We start from the raw sequence: 13,241 nt of genomic DNA, 5'->3' as shown, positions 1-13,241 counted from the left end.
GTCTTGCAAAGGACTTAGTGAGCTCGTTATGATTAGTGAGTAGTCGTTTAAGCGGCTTTAGATGAGTAGATTAGGGTGCTTTCAAGGTAGATTAGTGGGTTTAGGTGTCTAGTCTTGCATGTTTCATTCTTTAACCGACGAGATCTCTAGGCTGGATCCAAGCACATCACTTGAGGTTCAGATCTGAGACATATCTCGCATCAAAAGTGTTTGTAGAAATGTCTGAACCACTCGGTTAAGGGTTTAAGAGTCTTTCATCGCGAGAGTGATAGTTTGTTCTCTTAAATGACATTTTTGAACTGATTCTTATTGCTGATTGATTCGATGCTTCTCAAAAGACATTTTTGGTATGAAGGAGAATCAGTTTAGATGCTTAATACTTTCATGAGAAGATTAACATGCCTTGAGTTCAAAGTTAAATGAAACCGCTTGATGTTTTGATTCATTAACCAACTAGTTGAACTTGGAAGCACCCGAGTCAAGTATCTCGTCTAAAGTCCCTTGCTTTATTGCATATTATCATCATCTGAATCGTTTAGTTATTATTTGCATCCTGTCTCTGTTTAGATCTAATCATTTGCTTTACCTTTCATGCTTAGTCGTTTGTCACTTAGCTTAGTTCGAAACCTTCACCTTTTGTCTTGACTTAAATGAACAAACATCATAGTCTAGTGTCTCGTTGACTTGTCTGGATTGATACCTCTTTGTGCTACTTCGACAAAGGGGATTGATAGCCCTGAGACCTAAATTGTTTTATCTATCAATTGGCGCCGTTGCCAACTTGTCGGAGCATTAGTCTTTTGTTTGTTCTTGAGTTCAAGATTTTACCTTTCTTTGTTTTACTCACTTCTTTGCAAATTCTTGTGTTGCTTTCAGGTGCATGAAAACCAGGTCTCGGAGCACAGAACCGCCTCTACCGTACGACGACAACATCAACCGGATTGAGAGGCGAGCTCGCGAGAGGGAACGGCATTTTGAACGACTTGGAATGGCAGAACAGCAAAGGATCGAGCAACAGGCTCACGAAACCGAACACCAGGCTCATGCTAATCAGGCGCAGGCAGGCAGGAATGAACAACAAGCTTATGTTAACCAACAACATGCTCAGAGGAACGAAAGGCTTGCTCAGCAAAACCAACAACAAGCTAATAGAAACGAGCAACAAGCCCACCATGTTCATCCGCCACCGCCACAAGCTCAGAGACAACCTCCTCCGGTCTTTGTTGGAGAGAACGACCGAGCTAATGCGCACCAATACCGAGCTGGGATTCAAGCTCCACCGGTTCAAAACAACAACTTTGAAGTTAAAGCTTCCCTACTCAACATGGTGCAGAACTCAAAGTTCCACGGTCTAGCCGGAGAAGACCCTCTTGAGCATCTAGATCAGTTTGATCGGGTTTGCGACCTAACTAAGATCAATGGTGTCTCGGAAGATAGCTTCAAGCTACGCTTGTTCCCATTCAGCCTCGGTGATAAAGCTCACCAGTGGGAAAAGAACCTCCCGAGGGGTTCTATACAAACCTGGGAGCAGTGTAAACTGGCGTTCTTATCAAAGTTCTTTTCCACATCACGCACGGCTAAGCTCAGAAACCAAATCTCAAGCTTCACGCAGCGATTGGGATACCATAGACGGTGGCGAAGAGATTGGGATACAAAAGTTACAAGCCGGCCAAGATCTCTCTTATACTAGCTGATAGATCGGTTCGCTTACCGGTGGGTTTGCTTGAGGATTTACCTTTAAGGATCGGTGAGATAGAAATCCCCACGGACTTCATAGTTCTTGAGATGGACGAGGAACCATTGGACCCTATCATCTTGGGCCGACCGTTCCTAGCGACCGCAGGAGCCATTATAGATGTGAGAGGAGGAATGATTGAACTACACATCGGTTCCGAGCATATGAAGTTCAATGTGAAAGAGATGATGAAGAAACCGACTATTGGAGGTCAGGTTTTCTATGTGGAAGTGATGGAGGAGCTAGCTGATGAGCTCCTGGAAGAGTTGAACGCAGAGGATCCGTTACAAGTGGTCCTTACACATGAACAAAGCGAGCACGGGTACTTGAACGAGGAAAGCGAGGTGTACAAGCAACTTTTGGACCAACCGAAGGAACTTGGAGCTGAGGCTAGGTTTTTGGAGCTCAGGAAGAGTGGCCTCGACATCTTAGACAGCGAGGGGTCCATGGGAACAGAGGAGACACCTCGGGATATCATGGCCGTGGCAACTCATATCGAGGCCGATGGTAATCCGCGCAAGAACAAAGAAAAGGCCGAGGAAGCTGTTCCGGGCCAATGTAGCTTTGATACCGATTGGAATGAGGCAGACGCTCCCCCTGTTGAGCTCAAGCCTCTACCAACAGGGCTCAGGTATGCGTTCTTAGGCTTGAATTCCACTTTCCCTGTGATCATAAACGATAGTTTGCTTGAACATGAAGAACGTGCATTGCTTAACGAAATCAAGAAATTTAGGAGAGCAATAGGGTATTCCTTGGCCGACATAAGAGGAATCTCTCCTGATATATGCACTCACCGAATCCACCTGGAGGACCAAGCCATGTCCTCTATTGAGCACCAACGTCGCCTTAACCCGAACCTCAAGGAGGTGGTTAAGAAGGAGATACTAAAACTCCTTGAGGCAGGGATCATATATCCAATCTCTGACTCTCGGTGGGTATCTCCTGTGCACGTTGTGCCCAAGAAAGGTGGTATCACGGTGGTAAAAAATGATAAGGATGAACTCATAGCCCAAAGAACTATAACCGGCCATCGCATGTGCATTGACTATAGGAAATTGAATTCTGCATCAAGAAAAGATCATTTCCCTTTACCATTCATTGATCAAATGCTTGAACGATTAGCCAATCATCCTTACTTCTGTTTTCTCGATGGATACTCTGGATTCTTCCAAATACCAATAGATCCAAGAGACCAAGAGAAAACGACATTCACTTGCCCTTATGGCACTTATGCTTATAGGAGAATGCCTTTCGGTTTGTGTAATGCACCGGCCACTTTTCAAAGATGCATGATGCACATTTTCTCTGATCTAATTGAAGAGAAAGTTGAGGTGTTTATGGATGATTTCTCCGTATACGGTTCCTCTTTCTCCGAATGTCTTGCTAATCTTTCTCAGGTTCTAAAGAGATGTGAGGAGCATAGGCTTGTATTGAACTGGGAGAAGTGTCATTTCATGGTACAAGAAGGCATTGTCTTGGGGCACAAAGTATCAGAGAAGGGAATTGAGGTAGACAAGGCCAAAATCGAGGTAATGGTGAACCTACAAGCTCCGAATTCTGTAAAAGGGATAAGAAGCTTTCTTGGGCACGCTGGGTTCTATAGGCGGTTCATTAAGGATTTCTCCAAGATAGCTAGGCCTTTAACTAAGCTATTGTGCAAAGAGGTGGAGTTTATCTTTGATGAAGAGTGTGAGGAAGCGTTTAAGAGGATCAAGGAGGTTTTGATCAGTGCACCAATTGTACAAGCTCCCGATTGGTCTTTACCTTTTGAAGTGATGACTGATGCATCTGACTATGCCGTGGGAGCTGTCTTGGGGCAGAAGAAAGATAAGAAACTCCATGTGATTTATTATGCCAGCCGCACCTTGGACTCAGCCCAAGAAAAGTATGCAACCACCGAGAAGGAAATGCTTGCCATTGTGTTTGCATTTGACAAATTCAGGAGTTATCTAGTGGGATCAAAGGTCACGGTCTACACTGATCACGCGGCCTTGAGGTACTTGATGTCTAAGAAGGACGCTAAGCCGAGGCTTTTGAGATGGGTCCTATTGCTCCAAGAATTCGACATGGAAATACTTGACAAGAAGGGCATTGAAAACGGGGCCGCAGATCATATCTCAAGGCTGAGGATTGAAGAAAAGGTCCCCATAAACGATGCTTTACCTGAGGAACATCTCATGTTGGTATGGTCTTACTTAGAGGTGGAAGAGGCCAACACGATCAAGGAAAGAAGCCTCCCATGGTTCGCGGATCTTGTGAACTACTTATCTTGCGGTTTAGAGCCACCGGATCTTGATGCCTATCAGAGGAAAAAGTTCTTTAGAGATGTGATGAGATATCATTGGGATGAGCCGTATCTTTACGTGCTTAACAAGGACCATCTCTATAGGCGATGCTTGGCCGAAGAAGAGATCCATCCGGTGCTACAAGAATGCCACGGTTCAGCGTACGGTGGTCACTTAGGTGCATTCAAGACGGTTGCCAAGATTTTGCAAAGCGGCTTCTGGTGGCCGACTATGTTCAAGGACGCTCAAGATGTGGTATCGAGATGCGAGGCTTGTCAAAGGCACGGTAACATATCCAAGAGGAATGAGATGCCCCAAAACCCAATCCTTGAGGTCGAGGTCTTCGACTGTTGGGGCATTGACTTCATGGGTCCCTTTGTGAGTTCATACGGAAATCAGTACATCCTTGTCGCGGTGGACTATGTGAGTAAGTGGGTCGAGGCTGTTGCATCCCCAACCAACGATTCAAAAGTGGTGGTAAAGCTTTTCAAAAGTATCATTTTCCCACGGTTTGGAGTTCCAAGAGTAGTAATCAGTGATGGGGGAAGCCACTTTATCAATAAGACTCTTGAGAGTCTTTTAAGGAAGCATGGGGTAAGGCACAAGGTGGCCACACCTTATCATCCGCAGACTAGTGGTCAAGTGGAGGTCTCTAACCGACAGATAAAGGCTATTTTAGAAAGAACCGTGAGCTCATCTAGGAAGGATGGAGCAAGAAACTTGATGATGCTTTGTGCGCTTACAGAACCGCGTACAAGACCCCCATTGGAACCTCACCGTTTAACTTGCTCTATGGGAAAAGCTGTCATCTACCGGTTGAGTTGGAATACAAAGCATTGTGGGCAGTGAAACTTCTGAACTTTGACATCAAGACTGCACAAGAAAAGAGGGTTTTACAGCTTCACGAGCTTGAGGAAATCAGGTTAGATGCTTTTGAGAGCTCTAAGATCTACAAGGAAAGGACCAAGGCGCTTCATGACAAGAAGATACACAAGAGAGAGTTCAAAAAAGGAGACCAAGTTCTGCTGTTTAACTCGAAACTCAAGCTATTCCCTGGGAAGTTGAGATCCAGATGGTCCGGTCCATTCGAAATTCTTGAAGTAAGGCCTTATGGAGCGGTTGTTTTGAAAGGAAAAGATGGACAAGGCTTTGTAGTAAACGGTCAGAGGGTAAAACACTACCTGGCATCAGAAACAAGAGAGGGAGCTACCTCAGTTCCTCTTCTTGAACCAGAATCAGCCTGAAAAGGTATGGAAAGTCCAACTTAGTGACGATAAACAAAGTGCTCTTGGGAGACACCCCAAGCTTATCCTTGTAAATATTTCGTTTTTCATCTTCTTTTTCTTTTTACTTGAAGCTTTTTGAAGGGTTTGTTAAGTGTTTCAGGAGTTAGATGGTGAATCTTGATGATGAGAATAAGAAAAAGCTCGAAAATGACACGGCCTGATGAATTAAGTCCTAGAGTGTACGTAGCCTCGGTATCGACCCTTGGTATATACATACCGCGGTCACCTTTTACCGAGTAATAGCTTGAGAACCTCAGCTAAACTCCTCGACTTAATTTCACCATGGCCGTGCTTAAGAAGTTATGTGGTGAGATGACTAAGTGTGGGGGAGACCCACGGTGTAAACACCTCGGTATGATTATACCGAGGGGCAAGGTTCATCTCAAACGGTCTAAAACCTCGATCGAGGCCGTGACCAGTTTACACCAAGGCAGGACCGTTTAAACCCCCAGCACCAAGTGTTCTCTGTTAAAAACAAGTGACCTCGGCATGATACCCTCGTGGTGGAGCACACCGAGGTGCCCAGTTTCAAGAACGATCAAAAACATAAACACTTGGGACACTTGAGTCAAAGAAGAAGGTTTGCACGGACTAAGGAAAAGATTTGAAGGCCGCGGGGAAATTCTTGTTAGCTTGAACTTAGCCCACTCGGCTTAGTGCCCTCGAGGTAGAACAAGTCGAGGCCGCTCAAGAGAACACGAGAAAAACCACTCTAGTCCGTACGGCTCACGTCATTCCAAAGTCGCGCCATTTGGAAGCCTTTGCGCGGTAATTTGAATTTAAACGCCCGGTCAAAGCTGTTTTGGCGCGGGTCAACGGTCGCAGCTGGAGGAGAAGGGGGGACCAGTCCCACTACAGTCCAAGCGCCAGCTGGAACGCGCGACACCACCCATACCAGCCTCCATCCCGAGCCAAAACCGAGAGTTCGCCTTCTTCTCTCTTTTCTCTGCATTTCAAGAACATATCTCTCTCATTTCTCATCCATTTCTTGTGATTCCAAGCGTTCTAGACTCGCTAGGGTGTTGTCTATTCATCATAAGCATTCCACTAAACTTGAATCTTGGATTCCCAAAGGTATTTGCTTCTTAAAGAACTCATCTTTTTTCCTTCATTCTTTGCGAGCTTTTAAGTTTGTAAAATGTGGAATCGATTCTTTTAGAACATATCGACCTCTGGGAACAATTTTAAAAATTCCATCAGGATAGACAACACAAGAAAAACCGGTTTTTGTTCTGAAAATCACTTGTTCTTGAGTTTTTAAAATTCTTGAGAAAATGCGCTTGGAATCGGTCTTAATGACGATTTGTGTACTTGAGCTGAAATGTCTTGATAACTTGTCTCTAATCGGTTGTTCTGGCTTGTTCTTACTTCTCTCTTTGATGTATGACAAAGCTATAACTATGATCTTGTTAAAGAAAAAGCTCTGTCTTTGCTATCTTCAGAAACCTGTGCTTGTCGTTGTACTTGATTCTAACGGTTTCTTTGAGGATCTGTCTTGCAGATGACCGGCGACCGAGCTGTTCCCACTCATGAGACGAACAAAAATGAGGTCCAGAGGAGGAGCACGAAAGGGAAAGCCGTGGCCGTAGCACGCAATGGTGGAACAAGCAAGAAACCCTCCGTGAGATCCGATGGTGAGCCAGCTGCCAAGCGAGCAAGGAACGCCGAGCTCACTCTGGTTCCAACCCTTGAACCAAAAAGGAATGGGGAGCAGGCAGCCACTGAGATCGATGGAGATGAGCTGAGAGCCATAGTTCCCCACGCACCCGACTATGCCAAGAAGACCAAGAAGGAACCAAAGCCCGAGCCCGAGGAGGAACATTTCCCGACTACTGAGGAGTACTTGGACCACTTTAACTCTATAAGAGTAGCTCAAGGTCGATTCCCTGATATGGAGCTGTTGAAGAAGCTTGAGATACTCGATGATGTTACACTCATCTTTCAAAACATGGGCTTGGCCGAGTTCTTCATGATGAGCGATGTTGCTTACGAGGGGATCACACAACAGTTTCTTGCCACTTTGGAGGTTGTCATCTACCCCAAGAGAGATCCCAAGCGTCTACATGGCAAAGGATTCGGACACATTGAGTTTGACGTAGAAGGCGTGCACTACAAGGTCAGTTTCAAGGAGCTTGATGAGATATTTGGATTTGAAAGGAATGGAAGCTCGCTTGATAAGTTTGTGTACCCTCGTGATGAATTGGCCGCGTTGTGGGAAACGATATCTTTTGGGCCCTACTTGGGAGGCAAAAGCAAGACAAGCTGCATCAGGAACCCTGCGATCAGATACACCAACCGGGTCCTGGCCTCTACGTTCTTCTCTACATACAACCCTGGTGTCATTCACACGGCAGAGCTCGAACTGTTAGGACTTGGACTTAAGCCGCTCATCACTCAAATGAAGAACAAAAAGGAGTACCAAGGGCCGATGCATGTACCGTCTTTAGGAGCGTTCTTTGCGATCCAAATGCTCACCTATAGAGGAAGGGAGCAAGGAGGCTTCAGAACGGTTGGATTGTCACTACAATTTTGAGAGCTCAAGGGTTCATATTCCCTGATTCACCATCAAGGCCGAATCTCATTGATGAGCAATACCTAAGTAAAAGGGGTTTCTTTGGAGGCAAGTCAGGGGATAGATGGGTTTACAACTTCACGCTGATGCACAGGGACGGTACACAAGTTCTACTGCCTAACCGAGGCCTCACCATGCTTGATAAGCAGTGTAACATCTCCTTCTATGTCCTCAAGGATCAGTTGTACAACCCCTCTCTCGGCCCACCAATGCGCAAGTGCACCAAGGCCATACCTAACAAGCCGCAGAACGAGAACGGCCCGGCCGGATGTGAGAATGAAGAAGAACGGCACCCTGAGAGAAGGATGGGAGCAGGCCGATATCATTTTGATCCATACGTGTGGTGTGAGCCTGAATACCACACCAAGAAGCTGTATTTGCGAGTGAACACTCTCCAAAAGTGGTGTAAGTGGCAAGACAAGACCATTCATGCGTTGGTGGACTGTGTAAGGCACCTGAAGAAGAAGGTCAAGCAGCTGACACGGCCATCTTCTCCGGACATGAACTCGGGGACCTCAACCGCACCAGTTACACAGGAGGAGGTTGGGGAAAGCTCAAACGCAAGGAACCCGGAGTTTCCACCAGGCAAAGAGGATTGGATCAACCCTGCCTTGGCATTCTTACCTGAACCCTCGGATAGCAGCCCGCCACGTCAGTCCACACCCTCCTGCTCAACATCAAATCCCTCGTACTACTTGGGATCAGACCTCTCCGACTAAGGTATCGACTTCAAACCCTGTACATATGCATCTTGTGTATATCATTCTGCATTCGTTTAGTTCGTCTTTTTACTTCTCTCACACGCTTCTATAACACACGGGACTGTGTTGTTTAAGTGTGGGGGAGGAGCTTTGTGTTTTCTGATCTTGTTTTCTCTGTTCTTATTTGACTTTTGCATTCTTGAGTCTCATTTAGCTTTGTACATATGGAAAAAAACCGCATCATTAACATTCTAGTTGCATCTTGCATTCTAAGATCGAGTCTAGTTGCATCATTTAGGACTGCATCAATGCAAGGAGCAATGATAGATTTTTTCCTAGAAAGTAAATCACTTGAGAACTTGAACTAAATATGCTTGTGAAACTCATTCTGTGCTTGTAAAGCTTGAAACGATTTGAATCTGTGAAGCAAGTCTAAATTACACTCAACTCTAGTTAAGTGATAACCCTGAACTTGAATTGTAAATATCTTTTGATGCATTGCTTGAATTGGCTTGTGGATACCGATATACATACTTGAGCTAGAATCATTGTTTTTACCACCCTCTTTTCCTTTGCTCAAGTAGCTGAATCCGCATCATGGATCAGTTCCCTCACCTTGAACCCAACTTTCTTTTCGAGCCAATGTTTGTGTGTGAATTGTAAGGCCACCTTAGACTGAACTTAGCAGAAAGTGTTAGGTTTAGAGCGACAAGGGCATGTCTCATTGAGTGCTACGTTCCAACATCAAGGAACTGAGAGTATTGGCAAGAAATAAGTGTGGGGGAAAAGATCTATTGGTGAGTGGAAAAAGGTGAGCTGAGAGAAAAAGAGAGAATGGAGATAGCTAGGGGAATGAAAGAAAAAGAATCGAGTCTTGAATTTGAAAAGAAGAGCTCTGTTGTTCTAAAAAGAAAAGTATAGTCTTTGAAATGAAAAGAAGCCAAAAAGGCTCAAGTGTTCTAAAAAGAAAAGAAAAGAGCTGTTTGAATAAGTAAACACCAAAGGCTTGAAAATCAAAACAAAAGTGAGTCCCCTAGTGAAAAAGAAAGCAATTGAGAGAGTGAGGATCTTGAGAGGGTGAGCAAGTAAGAAAAGCTTTGAGTGGAGTGTGGGGTGTGATGAGTCTTGCCCTTGTATGCATCGGTTGCTTTTTACCTTTAGCATTCTGCCAAAGTTTGGTCGTTCATTGAGTGATCCCATTGTTGCATTACACCCGCTTGAATATTGATGAGATCATTTTTATCTCATGACCTTACCCTAGCCAAGCCAGCCTATTTGAACATTGCATCATTTGATTCACCGGTTACGAGCTTAATGAATGTGAAAGAGTTGAATGTGATAATGACTTGTGGAGATTCTGTGCTTTAATTGTAGAATATCTGAGTATGGCTTTACGTTGCATATTTGAGCATGAATCCGAGTTCTCCATGTGATCACTTCTTTCTAAAAAGGAAATATGAGCTCCATCTGCATTACAACCTCTTTCTCTCATTTGTTCTCTTCGCTTGAGGACAAGCAAAGGACAAGTGTGGGGGAGTTGATATGTCTATATTTTACATCATTTAGAGTGCATTTTAGAGTCCTCATCATGTGTTTTCCCATGTAAATTGAGTCTTTAGGCATGAAAATAGGATTTAGGGCTTGCATTAGGTCCCAAAGAGTTTTGCATGTTTTGAGGTCTTTATCAGGTGCTTTGGGAGTCATTTGGAGCTTAAGAAGAGGAGCAGAGAAGAAGACGGTGAAGAAAACGGTCAAAAATGGTGAAAACCGCTTGGAGGAATTTCTCGGCCAAATCGCGTACCGGACGGACAGAAACCTCGGTCAAAATCCTTACCGATCGCTCATTACCGGCCAAAATCCTTACCGATCGTCCAACCTCGACCAAAAAGCTTACCGATCGTTCAGCACCGACCAAAGTCCGTACCGATCGACCAAAGTCAGCCTGGGTCGAAGATCAGGCGTTAATACCGTGGGTCGAGTTTTGGCCGAGGCGAAAGAATTTTTACGACCAAAAAGCTCACCGCGGTACACAGCCCTCGGTCATTTTTCTTACCGCGGGAAGCTTTTCTCGACCAAAATCTGTCCTTGTCTGCGCAATTCAAAGATCAGAAATCCGGGGAACCTTCCGGTCCGAATCAGTTGGCGGGGTCTTCAGCAAAGTTGGAGATAATAAAACAAAGATCCCAGAACAGTTAGAATCATCCAATTCGGACCAGTAGGGAGAAAGATACAGCTTCCGGAAGATACATCAACATTACGCGCATCCGAGAACTGAACGGCGAAGTACAAAGGTCACGGCGGACGGAGCCTTTCCGGACCAAATCAGCTTACCCGGTCTTCATCAAAGTTTGAGATCTGTGAAAGACCTTTTCAGAACAGTAGGGATCGCTCAACTCGGACGAGTGGTTTGAAAGATAAAGTCTCCGGAGTTCACATCGGTCCGAACAGCTTATTTTCCGGTGATTTCGATGCGGTTCAAAGATGTGAAGTCCAGGAAGACTTCCACTACCCAAGCTCCGACGGTTTCTTCACCAAAGTTCGAGTTTATTGAGTCACCTTGACTATGAAACTGGTCTCAGAGCATTCGGAGTCGTGGGTCGAAAGTTACTGCCGCCGGAAGGCGACATGGTCGATACGGGCCCAAATATGTTGCGATACGCGCTAAGTGTTTCTTCAGGGCTCGGCATCATTACCTCGACATCGGCCAAGTCAAGGCTCATATTTTGGAAGTATCCTGAGCTAGGCCTCGTACAGATACCTCGGCACGTTGGGATCAAGGCATGCACACGTAAGAAAGGAGCTGGAAACGACTAAGTGTTGAACATGCACCTCGGTATAGCGACCTCGGCGTGCATGCCGGACCCTGTTCTCCCGAACCCCTCGACGTCCAAGCGCCTCAGCATTTTATCCCGAGGTCCATTGTCACAAGCCCAGAATCAAGAACAAAGCTGCTCAAAAACACACACGTGAAGATGGATCAAAGACTAGGGTTCATGCATGTTCTTGACGTGTTCTTCACGAGATCTTCATTTGGATCTGGACTCACGTGCGCTCCTCGACATGAAGACCTCGGCTTCACTCTCCGACACACCGTGGCACTCACCCATCAGCCCAAGAACGCGGTTCATTACCCGGTTTGTTCCGGGCTGACCCGCGACACTTTACCTTTGCTATATATACATTTTGAGACTAAAAACCTAATCATCTTATCTCTTATCTGTTTTTAGCTTTAAGAACTTGCCTCTTTGGGTGAACCTTGATCATTCTAATCCGATATCTCGTTTTTGCATGAAAAATCTTGTTCTTTCTTTATTTCTTTTATCATCTAACATTAAACTCCTCATCATGACCAGCTACACATCTTGCAAAGGACTTAGTGAGCTCGTTATGATTAGTGAGTAGTCGTTTAAGCGGCTTTAGATGAGTAGATTAGGGTGCTTTCAAGGTAGATTAGTGGGTTTAGGTGTCTAGTCTTGCATGTTTCATTCCTTAACCGACGAGATCTCTAGGCTGGATCCAAGCACATCACTTGAGGTTCAGATCTGAGACATATCTCGCATCAAAAGTGTTTGTAGAAATGTCTGAACCACTCGGTTAAGGGTTTAAGAGTCTTTCATCGCGAGAGTGATAGTTTGTTCTCTTAAATGACATTTTTGAACTGATTCTTATTGCTGATTGATTCGATGCTTCTCAAAAGACATTTTTGGTATGAAGGAGAATCAGTTTAGATGCTTAATACTTTCATGAGAAGATTAACATGCCTTGAGTTCAAAGTTAAATGAAACCGCTTGATGTTTTGATTCATTAACCAACTAGTTGAACTTGGAAGCACCCGAGTCAAGTATCTCGTCTAAAGTCCCTTGCTTTATTGCATATTATCATCATCTGAATCGTTTAGTTATTATTTGCATCCTGTCTCTGTTTAGATCTAATCATTTGCTTTACCTTTCATGCTTAGTCGTTTGTCACTTAGCTTAGTTCGAAACCTTCACCTTTTGTCTTGACTTAAATGAACAAACATCATAGTCTAGTGTCTCGTTGACTTGTCTGGATTGATACCTCTTTGTGCTACTTCGACAAAGGGGATTGATAGTCCTGAGACCTAAAATGTTTTATCTATCAGTTGGAATTTCTCAATTTGGTTCAAGAACGAGAGAGATATGAATGTTTCAAGTTTAAGAAATAAGGAGAAGAGAGCAAACTCGTGTCGGGAAGAAGGCTCCTGGTGGGGAACAGCTGTAAAGAGCGCGGCTTTGACCAGTCAACGTTCGTGCGGTCAAGATTTTAAAAAAAATTTTCTGCGCCTGGTTGACCGTGTCACCGTACCGTGGCAAAACCCAAAAACCTGCTCGTTTTTGCCACGACCTGGAGCGTCCTGTGTCATCCTCCCCGTGACGATCTCTGGATGAACTAAGCCGGCTAAAGCACACTTGACACGGTCCGTGTTGTGCTTGACATCATGCCACGGCATTCACCCGATAAGAATAATATCGGACAAAAAATCCTTGCCACGGTCTGGACCGACCGTGGCATCGTCCCCGCTGCATTTCCCAAATCATGCTTCTTCGGCCAACATGTGCCACGGTCAAGCATCATTTCCCGTGCCAGCCGACCGCGTCAAACCCCGAAGCTTGTGCCGCCTTGCCACGGTCTGGTTCTTGA

Source organism: Eutrema salsugineum, unplaced genomic scaffold, assembly GCF_000478725.1.
Source record: "Eutrema salsugineum unplaced genomic scaffold, Eutsalg1_0 scaffold_14, whole genome shotgun sequence".
Lineage (NCBI taxonomy): Eukaryota > Viridiplantae > Streptophyta > Magnoliopsida > Brassicales > Brassicaceae > Eutrema > Eutrema salsugineum.
The sequence above is the reverse complement of the archived record's forward strand: the minus strand, read 5'-3'. Positions refer to the sequence as shown.